Below are 12,493 nucleotides of genomic sequence, written 5' to 3'. Positions count from 1 at the left end.
AACAAGGAAAAAGCTTGTTCGGTCGACCGATAAAAGGGTTCGGTCGACCGAACCATTAAAGATCAGTTAATGCAAAAGATCGAGCCAACGTCAGACTCCAGCCAGGAAGGAAGGGAGCGGGTTCGGTCGATCAAACAGAGGGATCGGTCGACCGAACAACAATGACACTTATAAAAGGAGCTCGAGGTCTGAGGCTCAGTAACTTTTCTCTGATCGACTCAGTTTCTGTTCTGTAAGAAAATCGTGCTACAAGCCTTCATCTTCTTAGCAAGCCACACTATCCGGAAGTGCCGACCAAAGCTTCAACTGCATTTACTTGTTGGTATATTTTTATATAAGCTTGCATTGTAATTCACTTAAGCAAGATGGTAGGGTTGTTACTATCTTGCTCATTTGTATGATCTGCTTCTTTCCGAGGATCTCGGAAAGAATAACTATAGTGATTTGCCCATCGGTGCGATCAAGGATCGCGGGCCTGCGAGTAGGAGTCGAGCTAGGCTCCGAACGAAGTAAAAAAACCTTGTCTCTTTTCTTATTTACGCTGCATGACTTTGGTTTCAAAAGATTAAAAGAATAATTTTTAAACGCGCGATATTCACCCCCCCCCCCCTCTATCACTCCAAACGATCTATCAATTGGTATCAGAGTCTGGTAGCTCTGAAATTACTTAACCATTTTTCGAGCAACTTTAAAAACTTTTTCTTTTGCTTTAAAAGTGTTTTATTTAATTTTTAAGTTTTTTTTCTTTCTTTATCTCACACTGCTAATCCCAAGACAAAAGTCTTGGAAATTCTTTTTGTTTCTCAATTTTTGGTGCAAGAACAAATGGTGCAATCCGAGGGATATTCGACCGTGCATCCTCCGCTATTCGATGAAAGCGATTTCTCATACTGGAAAAAGAGGATGGAAGTTTTTATCAAAACAGACATTGATCAATGGCTTATTATCCGATGCGGCTACACATCACCAGTCAACAATCCAGAGGAATGGATAGAAGAAATAAAGAAGAAAGTACAAATTGATTCAAGGGCACTCAACACTCTACAATGTGGATTATCAAAAGAAGAATTCAAACGAGTCGGCCCCTTCGACAATGCAAAAGATTTGTGGGATAAGTTAAGTAAACTACATGAAGGGACAAATGATACAAAGGTAATAAAGCGTGATCTTTTATTAAATTCATTACTAAATATTAAAATGCAAGATGGTGAGTCGGCAAGCCAACTACACATGAGGATTAAAGACATCCTAAATGGACTGCATATCATCGGCCATCAACTTGAGAATCGTGATATCATCAGGTATACACTTAACTCATTCCCTCGAAACTCCTTATGGGCATCTATTATAGATGCTTATAAAGTTGCGAAGGATCTTTCCATTATTAAATTAGACGAACTATTTTGTGAATTAACATTACATGAGCAGACTAACTTGAGTCAAGCTAAGAAAGGGTTAGCTTTCTATGCAGGGCCAAACAAGGAAGCTAAGCCTCGAATAAAACCAGAACCAAAGCACTTGAGTCATATAGCATTTATGGCAAAGACTGAAGAGTCCGAATCCGAGTCTGAAGATGAGTATGAGTCAGAGTCTGACGACGAGTCTGAGATAAGCCATGGATTTGCATCAGTTTCAAAAGGACACGATAAGGTAACTTTTAATTCGAAGTCTGAAATGTTGAAAGTAATTAAATGCTTGTTTAAAAAATTAACAAAATCCAAAAAACAAAATAACTTGCTACTTAAGGAAATAGACCACCTTAAGGAACAAGTTAACTTGAGTAACTCGACTAATCAAGTGCAAGTTGGAACTTTGACTCAAGTTACAAAACTTGAGGAAGAAAATTCCAACTTGAAAAGACAAGTCGAGTAACTCAAGAAAATGTTGAAAAAGTTCGAACTGGGATCCAAGTGTATAAATATGGTACTTGAATCGCAACGAGTCGTGTACAACAAATCAGTACTTGGCTACAACCCTAAACAAACAAACAAATCATATTTGTCTTTAATTAGTCAAAAAGTTAGAAGTCAAGTCCAAGCATGGGTCCAAACAAAATTTTTAATCAAACAAATTGAACCAAATATATACTTGGTCCCTAAGAGTCAAATCCATTACTTAGATAGACCTTATCTAAGCTATGACTCAGGGGGAGCAAGTAGAAAAATAATACAACCAACCTGATTAACCAAACTCAATACTTAGGACTAGGTTTATTTATGCTTGGAATGGTTAGATGAAAAAGGTTTACCAAACCCTATAACATAGCATCGAAATGGATTGGGATGATAGTACGTCAAGGAAACTTTGTCGAAGGCATGTCTAGGCTGAATATGGAATTCTACCTGGTGCACTAGACTTAGTGGATCTGACCGAATCTACCCCAGTCAAACATGGGCTAGTTAGACCAAAATTTAGTATTAAGTTTTTTGGGCGGAAACAGTTTGGAAAGCCTTCAGCAAGTGGTCTAATGATATCCAAGTAGGTCGTATGCCTCGCCACTGAACCGAAAGCTTATCCTTAGGACGCCTGCTTGATTAACCCAAAGCTAAGTTTGAATCTAACATGAGTTCAATAACCTTTATTGAATAATTAATTATCAAACTTTAATTCAAATTTAAATTCATTATCAAACCTAATTCAAACTTAAATTCATAACTAATTATCAAACCTAATTCAAAATTAATTATCAAACCTAATTCAAACTTAAATTCATAATTAATTATCAAACCTAATTCAAACTTAAATTCAAAATTAATTATCAAATCTAATTTAAAATTAAATCCATAATTAATTATCAAACTTTAATTCAAATTTAAATTCATAATTAATTATCAAACCTAATTCAAACTTAAATTCAAAATTAATAATCAAACCTAATTCAAACTTAAATTCATAATTAATTATCAAACTTTAATTCAAACTTAAATTAAAAATTAATAATCAAACCTAATTCAAACTTAAATTCAAAATTAATAATCAAACCTAATTCAAACTTAAATTCATAATTAATTATCAAACTTAATTCAAACTTAAATTCAAAATTAATTATCAAGCCTAATTTAAACTTAAATTCATAATTAATTATCAACTCTAATTCAAACTTAAATTCATAATTAATTATCAAACCTTATATTAAAACTGATTAAAAAACTATTTTCAACTTTTTAAAACTTTTTAAAACATATTAAAAAATTATTTTAAATTTTTTAAAACTTATTAAAATTTATTAAAAAAATTATTTAAAAACACATTAAAATTCATTAAAAATTATTTTAAAACTTATTAAAAAAATTATTTAAAATTGTTTAAAACTCATTAAAATTTATTAAAAATTATTTTAAAACTTATTAATTAATTATTTTAAACTTTTTAAAACTTTTTAAAACTTATTAAAAATTATTTTAAAACTTATTAAAATTAATTAAAATTATTTTAAAACTTAATTAAAATGATTTTAAAACTTAATTAAAATTATTTTAAACTTAATTAAAATGATTTCGAAACTAATTTAAAATTATTAAAAAACTTAATTAAAATTATTGTAAAACTTAATTAAAAATTTTTTAAAAACTTTATTAAAACTTAATTAATTTTTTTAAAATAAAACTTTGTTAAAACTTAATTAAATTTTAAACTTAAAATAACTAAAACTTAACTTAATTTTAAATAACTTTAATTTATACAATAAATTATAAATAAATCAATAAATTTTTTATCTCAAACCTAATTTATTTTAATTAAAACAAAAATTAAATCATTAATTAATTTGAAGTTAATTAAATTAACTTTACAAATCTAATTAACACAAAATTCAAAATAATCGAAATTTAATTCTCAACTTAATCAATTAATTTATAAATTCTCTAATTTAATACGTAAATTAATTCACGTTTAAATAATCTTAATCTAATCTAATTAAAAATTAACATTAATTAATTTTAATCAATTAATTATTAAGTTGCTTTAATTAATCTAAAATTGATTAACAACTTAAACTAATCACCGTATTTTATTAATTTAAATTTAATCCTAAATTAATTAATCTTAATCAATTCAAAACTAACCTTTATTAAGTTTAACTTAAATAATTAACTAAATTACTCCAAAACGTTGGTCTAACATATATTTTTCATATATCGCTTGGTCTTTAGATTATTTAATTAAGGGGGAGCATCAACATCATTTCAAAACCAGAATTTTTCAAAATTCATATTTTCAAAACTTATTTCTTTTAGACTTATGGATTTTAAAATATATTTCAAAATTCTCTTTCCAAAATATTTCAAAAATTATATACTTATTTTTTAAAAAAAAAAAGTATAAATGTTCTTGATTAAAAATATTTTTTGCTTCAAAGTTTCTTCTTCAAAATTTGACTTAGATTAAAAAAAAAAATTTAAGACTAATTTAAAAACTTAGTTCACTATTTTCTCTTAAAAATTTCTAACTTCCAAAGTTTTTCTTAGATAATTTTTCAAAAATACATTTTCAAATAGATTTAACTTAATAATTCAAAGCTTAGATATTTTATGGATTTTTATAAAAAAAACCTTTTTTACTATTATTTTCAATCGAATAACTTCTAACTTATACTTAGAGAACCTTGATTTTAAAAATTTTCAAATCAGTTTTCTAACTCAAACTTAGTTTTTCTCTTAAACTATTTCAAACATGTTGGTATTACCCCTATTTTTGATGTGTGTCAAAGGGGGAGAGATAGTAAATTTAGGGGGAATTATTGAACTCAGGGGGAGAGTTAAATGTTTGTTTACTTAACTCTGCTTATTTTTAACTTAACTTTGAACCTTTGTTGCCAAACATCAAAAAGGTGGAGATTGTTGGTGCAAGCTGCACCAGAATCAAACCTGAGTTTTGATGTTGTCAAAGGTTCAAGTTAAGTCTTGTTATGATCTAACAAGTTGACTGAGTGTGCGGGATGTTTACTCAACCGGGAAAGTCCTAGCTGGAGGCTAGGCGGAGAAATCTTAGCAGGTCGTGGAACCCAGGCGCAAGTCCAAGTGGGTCGAGGCTTGGCAGAGTGATCGAGAGGTCTGGAGGACCGAAGATCGAAGGAAAAGTCCTGGGGAGTTGATCAAGGCTGAGTGAAAAGTCCAAACTAGATCTGGAGGATCAAAGTCTGGCAGGTACGTTGAGGTCAACAAACTGGAGGAGCGACAGTGAGGTCGGGTTCCCGAAGGGAACAACCTTAGGTCGCTGATCCAACTGAAGAAACTGGGAAGGTTTCCAAGTTGAGATCAAGAACAGTTCTACTGTTCTTTTATTTCTCATTATTATACTATTGTGCTAATATCTGTGTTGCAGGTTGTTTTGGTCTAACATCTGTGTTGCAGGTTATTTTTGACATTGTCTTGCAGGTTAAGTTGGATCGGTCGGCCGAACGAGAGGATCGGTCGACCGAACCAAGTAAGATCAGCACATAAGTCAGTCCAGATCAGAGCTGAGCCAGAATCATATCAAAGCCTGATCAGTCGACCGAACCGTAAGATCGATCGATCGAACCATGATGACTCAGCCTAGCCAGTTCATCAGCACCGATCAGCAGCAAAGGAAAGATTGGCTATCGGTCGACTGAACCCAGGGATTGGTCGGCCGATCCAATCAACATTAAAGCCACATTAAAATAAGATTATGGCAGACTTCGACGAACAAGGAAAAAGCTTGTTCGGTCGACCGATAAAAGGGTTCGGTCGACCGAACCATTAAAGATTAGTTAATGTAAAAGATCGAGCCAACGTCAGACTCCAGCCAGGAAGGAAGGGAGCGGGTTCGGTCGACCGAATAGAGGGATCGGTCAACCAAACAACAATGGCACTTATAAAAGGAGCTCGAGGTCTGAGGCTCAGTAACTCTTCTCTGATCGACTCAGTTTCTGTTCTGTAAGAAAACCGTACTACAAGCCTTCATCTTCTCAGCAAGTCACACTTGTTAGGATCCTTTGTACTCGTACGGCTAGAGAGGGGGGGTGTGAATAGCCGACCCCAAATCTTTGCTCGTTTCTTTCTACAAATTAGGTTAGCAGCGGAAATAACAAAAGGAAACGAAAACAAAACAAACCAAACCTCAACTCGTCGATGTAACGAGGTTCGGAGATGAAACTCCTACTCCTCGGCGTGTCCGTAAGGTGGACGAAGCCTATCAATCCGTCGGTGGATGAGTCCCCGGAAAACCGGCTAATACAATATACTCCTTGTGGGTGGAGAAACCTCGCCACAATATTCTTGCAACAGCAAGAAAGGAATACAACAAGAAATACAAGAAGACAAGAACAATAAATGTAAAAACACAGGTTTTCTTGCCTCCTCGCCGACTGGATTCGTTGAAGCAGCAGCTCCTCAGAACACCTACAACAGCAGGATATCCCAGTCGAGAAGCTCACGCGAAGCTTGTGAAGAAGAGCTCAACAAAGCTCAAGCACCGAACAGCAGCTCTGTAGAAGAAGAGAAGAGGAAGAAGAAAGTGCAGCGCCTCGACCCTTTATACCGCGAAGAAGACAATGAAGAAACTAGCCGTTATGTCAGAACGGTTAGAACTCGATCGGCCCGCATCGATCACGCCCAGGCGCGTGAAGCTTCGCTTGTCACCGATCGTCCCGCATCGATCAGTGTCGCGATCAAGCCCCGATCGGCCTCGGACCGATCAGGAACCTCCGACGGTCCATAGACCGATCAGCCGCCTCACGCCATCGATCTATGCCCGATCGGTCCGCCGATCGATCAGTGAGCATCGGTCGGCAGACCGATCCACGGCTTTCTTCGCAGTTGCGTTGCCCCGATCGGTCTCCGCATCGATCGATTATAACCGCGAGCCATCGATCGATTCCGACGGTCACCGCACCGATCAGCAACGCACATCACCGGATCGGTCACCCCCGATCCAACTCCTAGGTTTAGAGTGCCCTCTCTACCGGTTCTGAGAACGAGCCACCGAGCCCTCTCCGACTCCATATGCCAAGCTTCACTCACTTGGACTTCTCAACACCGATGTCCGATCACCCTTGATCCATCTGGATTTTCCCTGCCCGGCTTTACTCACCAGACTTTCCACCGGCTTCACTCACCAGATTTCCACTGCCTAACATCCCTTAGGATTTCCCACCGCCTCGCTTCACTCACGGGACTTTCCAACCGCCTAACATCCCAGTTAGGACTTTCCCACCGCCCGGCTTCACTCACTGGACTTTCCCTGCCAAGTCTCCATACTTGAACTTTCCAGGCCAAGTCTCCATACTTGGACTTTTCCGTTGCCAAGTCTCCATACTTGGACTTTTCGCGTGCCAAGCTCCCTGGACTTTTGCCAAGTCTCCATACTTGGACTTTTCCAGTGCCAAGCTCCCTACTTGGACTTTTTCCGTGCCAAGTCTCCATACTTGACTTTTCCCGAATCGTCAACCAGGTCAACCACGATCCACTATTGCACCAATAATCTCCCAAACATCTATTCTTGTCCCACATCAAGAATAGAACTCTCTCACGAGTGTCAAACATCAACATGCAACACAACTAGGTCAACCTTGACCTAAGGTTGCACCGACAATCTCCCCAAGTCAAACATCAAAATACAACTCGAGTCACGTCAACTCGAGTCGGGTCAACCAGGTCAACCTTGACCTAAGGTTGCACCAACAATCTCCCCCTTTTTGATGTTTGACAAAACCATAATCAAGTTAGGTTAAACCGATAACCTTAACTCAGGTTTTCCAATGTTCTTCCTTGAACATTCTTTCCAAACTCCAATATTCTCCCTTGAACGTTTCTCCCCCAAACTTAGGTTAACCCGATAACCTAACTTGGGTTCCCCAATAATTCTCCCCCTTTTTGACACACATCAAAAAGAATTCCAATATTCTTCCTTGAACATTCCTTGACATTCTTCCCCTAGCTTAGGTTAACCCGATAACCTAACTTGGGTTCCCCAATAATTCTCCAATGACTACTCTCCCCTTTTTGACACACATCAAAAAGAAAAAGGAGGGTATCAAGGTCAAGAGTTTCTTCCTAATGAAAGTCCCATACCTTTCATTTGAAACTCTTAATTTCCCCCTTGATACTAAACTCAACAATCAACTTAGTGATAATCCCATATCACTAATCCTTAAAAGTCTTTTGGAGTAAAAACTCCCCCTAAAAGTCAACTTCCCTTGACAATTAGGTAAACTTCCCTAAGGTCAACTCCCCCTGACCATTGCACCAACAATGTCTTAGCGAGTTTCAAACCTTTAGAAATCCACAAACCCAACTTCCACCTGAAATTTCGGACCAACGGTTGAAAATCGAACTCGCACGATCGATCGGTCCCCGCATCGATCGAATCCCTCGATCGGCCAGCACCGATCCACCTTCACCGTCGATGGATTTCCGCTGGTCACCGATTCATGCCGATCGACTTCTCGGTCGGTGACGACGATCCATACTCGAATCGAGATTGATTTCCTTCCTGAAATTCGAAACTCCTAATAAATTCCGAAAATTCCAAAATCGTAAAATTTTGAGGATACATTCCTCATATCATATATTATCATGGAAAAATAGTTTTCATGAAAATAACTTCCATTTTTCAATCTTGATACAAAGTTCAAAAACTTTGAAATATTTCAAGTTTAACTCAACTTTGTATCACAATGTTCAATGATGAATGCTATCACTAAGATGGCTTCATCAAGGTTTTACAAATCAATTTCAAAATGATTTTAAACCTTTTAATTTAGGACCATAATCTTAGGGCTAAATGTACATGACTTGTACACAAGCTTTCCCTATGATCCTCCATTTCTTGAATTAGGCTCATCTAGGTACAAGAACTATGCACCTTGATCCTAACTCATGATCTTAATATCTCACACACATCTAAAGTGTATCAAACACATCCATGTCAATTTTGATGTGAGATATGGGTTTAGGTATCTTAGACTAAGGTCTCATGCATTTTCTAAACACAAATTTGATCTCAATATCAAAATGTGTTTTTCATCCTTAAATCAATTCAATTGATTATTAATGCAAGAGATGATGACATGACATAAAATGATATCATAAATGGAAAACATGTGTCAATGTCATGATGTCATGGCATAAAGTATGAAACTTAACTAGAGCATGACATATAATAACCTAAGCATTATCATGACATTTCAAATGATCATAAATTAAATATGATGTCATGACATGGCATATGGCAAACAACCATGGTAAGTTAACACAAATAAAATACCTAGATTACCTATCTAAGTATCCTTAATCACTTAGCTAACTTAAATTCTAATCCTAGATTGCCAAAAGTGCTCCAAGAAAATGTCAAAACCCAAATTGGCATTTCTTGATCTCTTGTTTGATTTATACCATTTAAAATTCTACAAGAGTAGCATTTCTAAATTAAGGCCCGGATTGCCTTGATTACCTAAGAGAATATCAAAATCCCAATTTGATATTTCTCTAGGTTTTTCCAAATTGTGTCAATTTAAAGTAAGATTAATATATTCTCACTTTGGCACACTTTACTCTTCCAAGGAGTGAATGATAAAGATTATTCCATTTCATTTTCAAAGGTTCCCAAAAACCTTGAAAATGCTCCTTGAGTGTCAATTTCCTCAAAGTTGGGTTAACTACCCTTCTTATTGGAGTTGACACTCTCTAACCCATCTATGGGGTAGAGAAGATGCTCCTAGGAACCCAATACCTATTAGAGCTCATTGGGTTCACTAAATATTCACTAGGGATAACTTCCCTAGCAACCCTCCTAATGACCCTCTTAGGCTTTAAAGCCTTGGTCATTTGGGTCTCATCAAGGTCAACTATAGGGGTGACTCCCCTTGTAACCTTGGTAATGGTCTTCCTAGCCCTAGGTTTTGTTCCATAATCGAATGGAACATTGTGGTAAGTGGGCTTGACCACTTGGGACTTAGGTTTGTGACCCAAACCTTTCTTGTCCTTGGACATTGGTTTTTGACCCTTAAACCCTAGAGATGACTTCTCCAAGTTCTTAAGAGCCTTTTCCAAAGTATCAAGTCTTGACCTCAAGACTTGATTCTCCTTCTCTAATACCTCAATTTTTGATTTGTCATTTTTCTTTGAGGTATTCCTAGGCATGTGTCTAGTTGTTTTGGGGTTTCTACCTAGGTTCTCCTTAGCCTTAGATGAGTTAATTCTAGGGTTAGCATTTCTAGAATTGTTCTTATCTAGGCTAACATGCTTGGCTCCTAAGCACATGTATTGATTCCTAAGGTTATCATGCTTGTTATTATCGACAAGTGCAATAAAATTCCTAGCATGCATTTTATTAGAGTTGCAAAAATGAACCTTAGAGGTTACCTTAGGGTTTGCCTTAGCTCCCCCTATCGATGTGCTCGGTCTCTTGCCCTTGTGAGGTTGCCTCCCCCTCGGACAATGACTCCGATAATGTCCCCTTCGCTTGCATTGGAAGCACACCACGTGCTCCTTGCCCTTGCGTGTCGGGACTCCGGCTACCTTGACCTTTGGCGCCGGTGGAGTCTTCCTAACTCTCTTTGGACATTTGCTCTTGTAATGTCCATACTCCCTACACTCAAAGCATAATATATGTAATTTATTTGAAACTAAAATGCTTGAGTTACCTAGGGATGAGGGTGGATGCGAGCTCTCTTCTTCATCCCTTCCGGAGGTAGAAGCTTCTTCTTCTTGCTCCGAACTTGAAGAAGAACTCTCCTCCTCTTCTTCCTTAGATGTTGAGTAACCCTCAACTCCTAATTCTCTATCTCCATGAAGTGAGCTACTTGATGACTCACTTGTCTCCTCTTCATGACTTGAAGTGGAGTTCTTCTCATGAAGTTTGGCCAAGTTGTTCCACAACTCCTTGGCACTATTGTATCCTTCTACCCTACACAAAACATCATTAGGTAAAGAAAATTCAATGATTTTCGTTACCTCGTCATTGATTTCGGATTGTCGGATTTGCTCTTTCGTCCACTCCTTCTTCTTGATAGGTTTTCCTTCCTCATCCATCGGAGGGGAAAACCCTTCTTGTACACAAAACCAATTTAACATATTAGTCCTAAGAAAATACATCATCCTTACCTTCCAATATGTGAAGTTGTCGTGAGACTCGTAGAAGGGTTGAATCGTGACATCTTCTCCATAGAGATCCATCTCTAGCTTTGCTCCCACGGGTGTTGATCCGATGAAGAGCGGCCTCGCTCTGATACCACTTGTTAGGATCCTTTGTACGGCTAGAGAGAGGGGGTGTGAATAGCCGACCCCAAATCTTTGCTCGTTTCTTTCTACAAATTAGGTTAGCAGCGGAAATAACAAAAGGAAACGAAAACAAAACAAACCAAACCTCAACTCATCGATGTAACGAGGTTCGGAGATGAAACTCCTACTCCTCGGCGTGTCCGTAAGGTGGACGAAGCCTATCAATCCGTCGGTGGATGAGTCCCCGGAAAATCGGCTAATACAATATACTCCTTGTGGGTGGAGAAACCTCGCCACAATATTCTTGCAATAGCAAGAAAGGAATACAACAAGAAATACAAGAAGACAAGAACAATAAATGTAAAAACACAGGTTTTCTTGCCTCCTCGCCGACTGGATTCGTTGAAGCAGCAGCTCCTCAGAACACCTACAACAGCAGGATATCCCAGTCGAGAAGCTCACGCGAAGCTTGTGAAGAAGAGCTCAACAAAGCTCAAGCACCAGAACAGTAGCTCTGTAGAAGAAGAGAAGAGGAAGAAGAAGTACCATGCTCTCGACCCTTTATACCGCGAAGAAGACAGTGAAGAAACTAGCCGCTGGCCGCAACGGCTAACCTCGATCGGCCCGCATCGATCACCAGCGCGAAGCTTCGTTTGTCACCCGATCGGTCCCCGATCAGGTGTCGCGATCAAGCCCTGATCGGTCCGTGGACCGATCAGGAACCTCTGATCGGTCCATAGACCGATCAGCTTACCTCACGATCGTCACTGATCGGTCGGCCCGCCGATCGATCAGCCATGGGTGGATCACCAGACCGATCCACGGCTTTCTTCTCGCAGTTGCGTTGCCTCGATCGGTCTCCGCATCGATCGATTATAATCGTGAGCCATCGATTCGATTACGATCGGTCACCGACCGATCGTGGCAACGCACATCACCGGATCGGTCACCATCCGATCCAACTCCTAGGTTTAGAGTGCCCTCTAACCTAGTTCGAGAACGAGCCACCGAGCCCTCTCCGACTCCATATGCCAAGCTTCACTCACTTGGACTTCTCAACACCGATGTCCGATCACCCTCGATCCATCTGGATTTTCCTTGCCACTTACGAGACTTCCATCATCCTTCACCGCCTAGACTTTTCCTTGCCTAACATCCTGCTAGGACTTTCCTTGCCAAGCTTCTGACCACCCTTAACCAGCTTGACTTTCCCTTGCTAGTCATCATGCCAACTTTTGACCTGACTAGACTTTACCTTTGCTAGTCTCATAGTCAAGCTTTGACCTTACTTGATTTACTCACTTCCAAGA

The sequence above is a fragment of the Zingiber officinale genome, chromosome 8B (assembly GCF_018446385.1).
Source record: "Zingiber officinale cultivar Zhangliang chromosome 8B, Zo_v1.1, whole genome shotgun sequence".
NCBI lineage: Eukaryota > Viridiplantae > Streptophyta > Magnoliopsida > Zingiberales > Zingiberaceae > Zingiber > Zingiber officinale.
The sequence above is the reverse complement of the archived record's forward strand: the minus strand, read 5'-3'. Positions refer to the sequence as shown.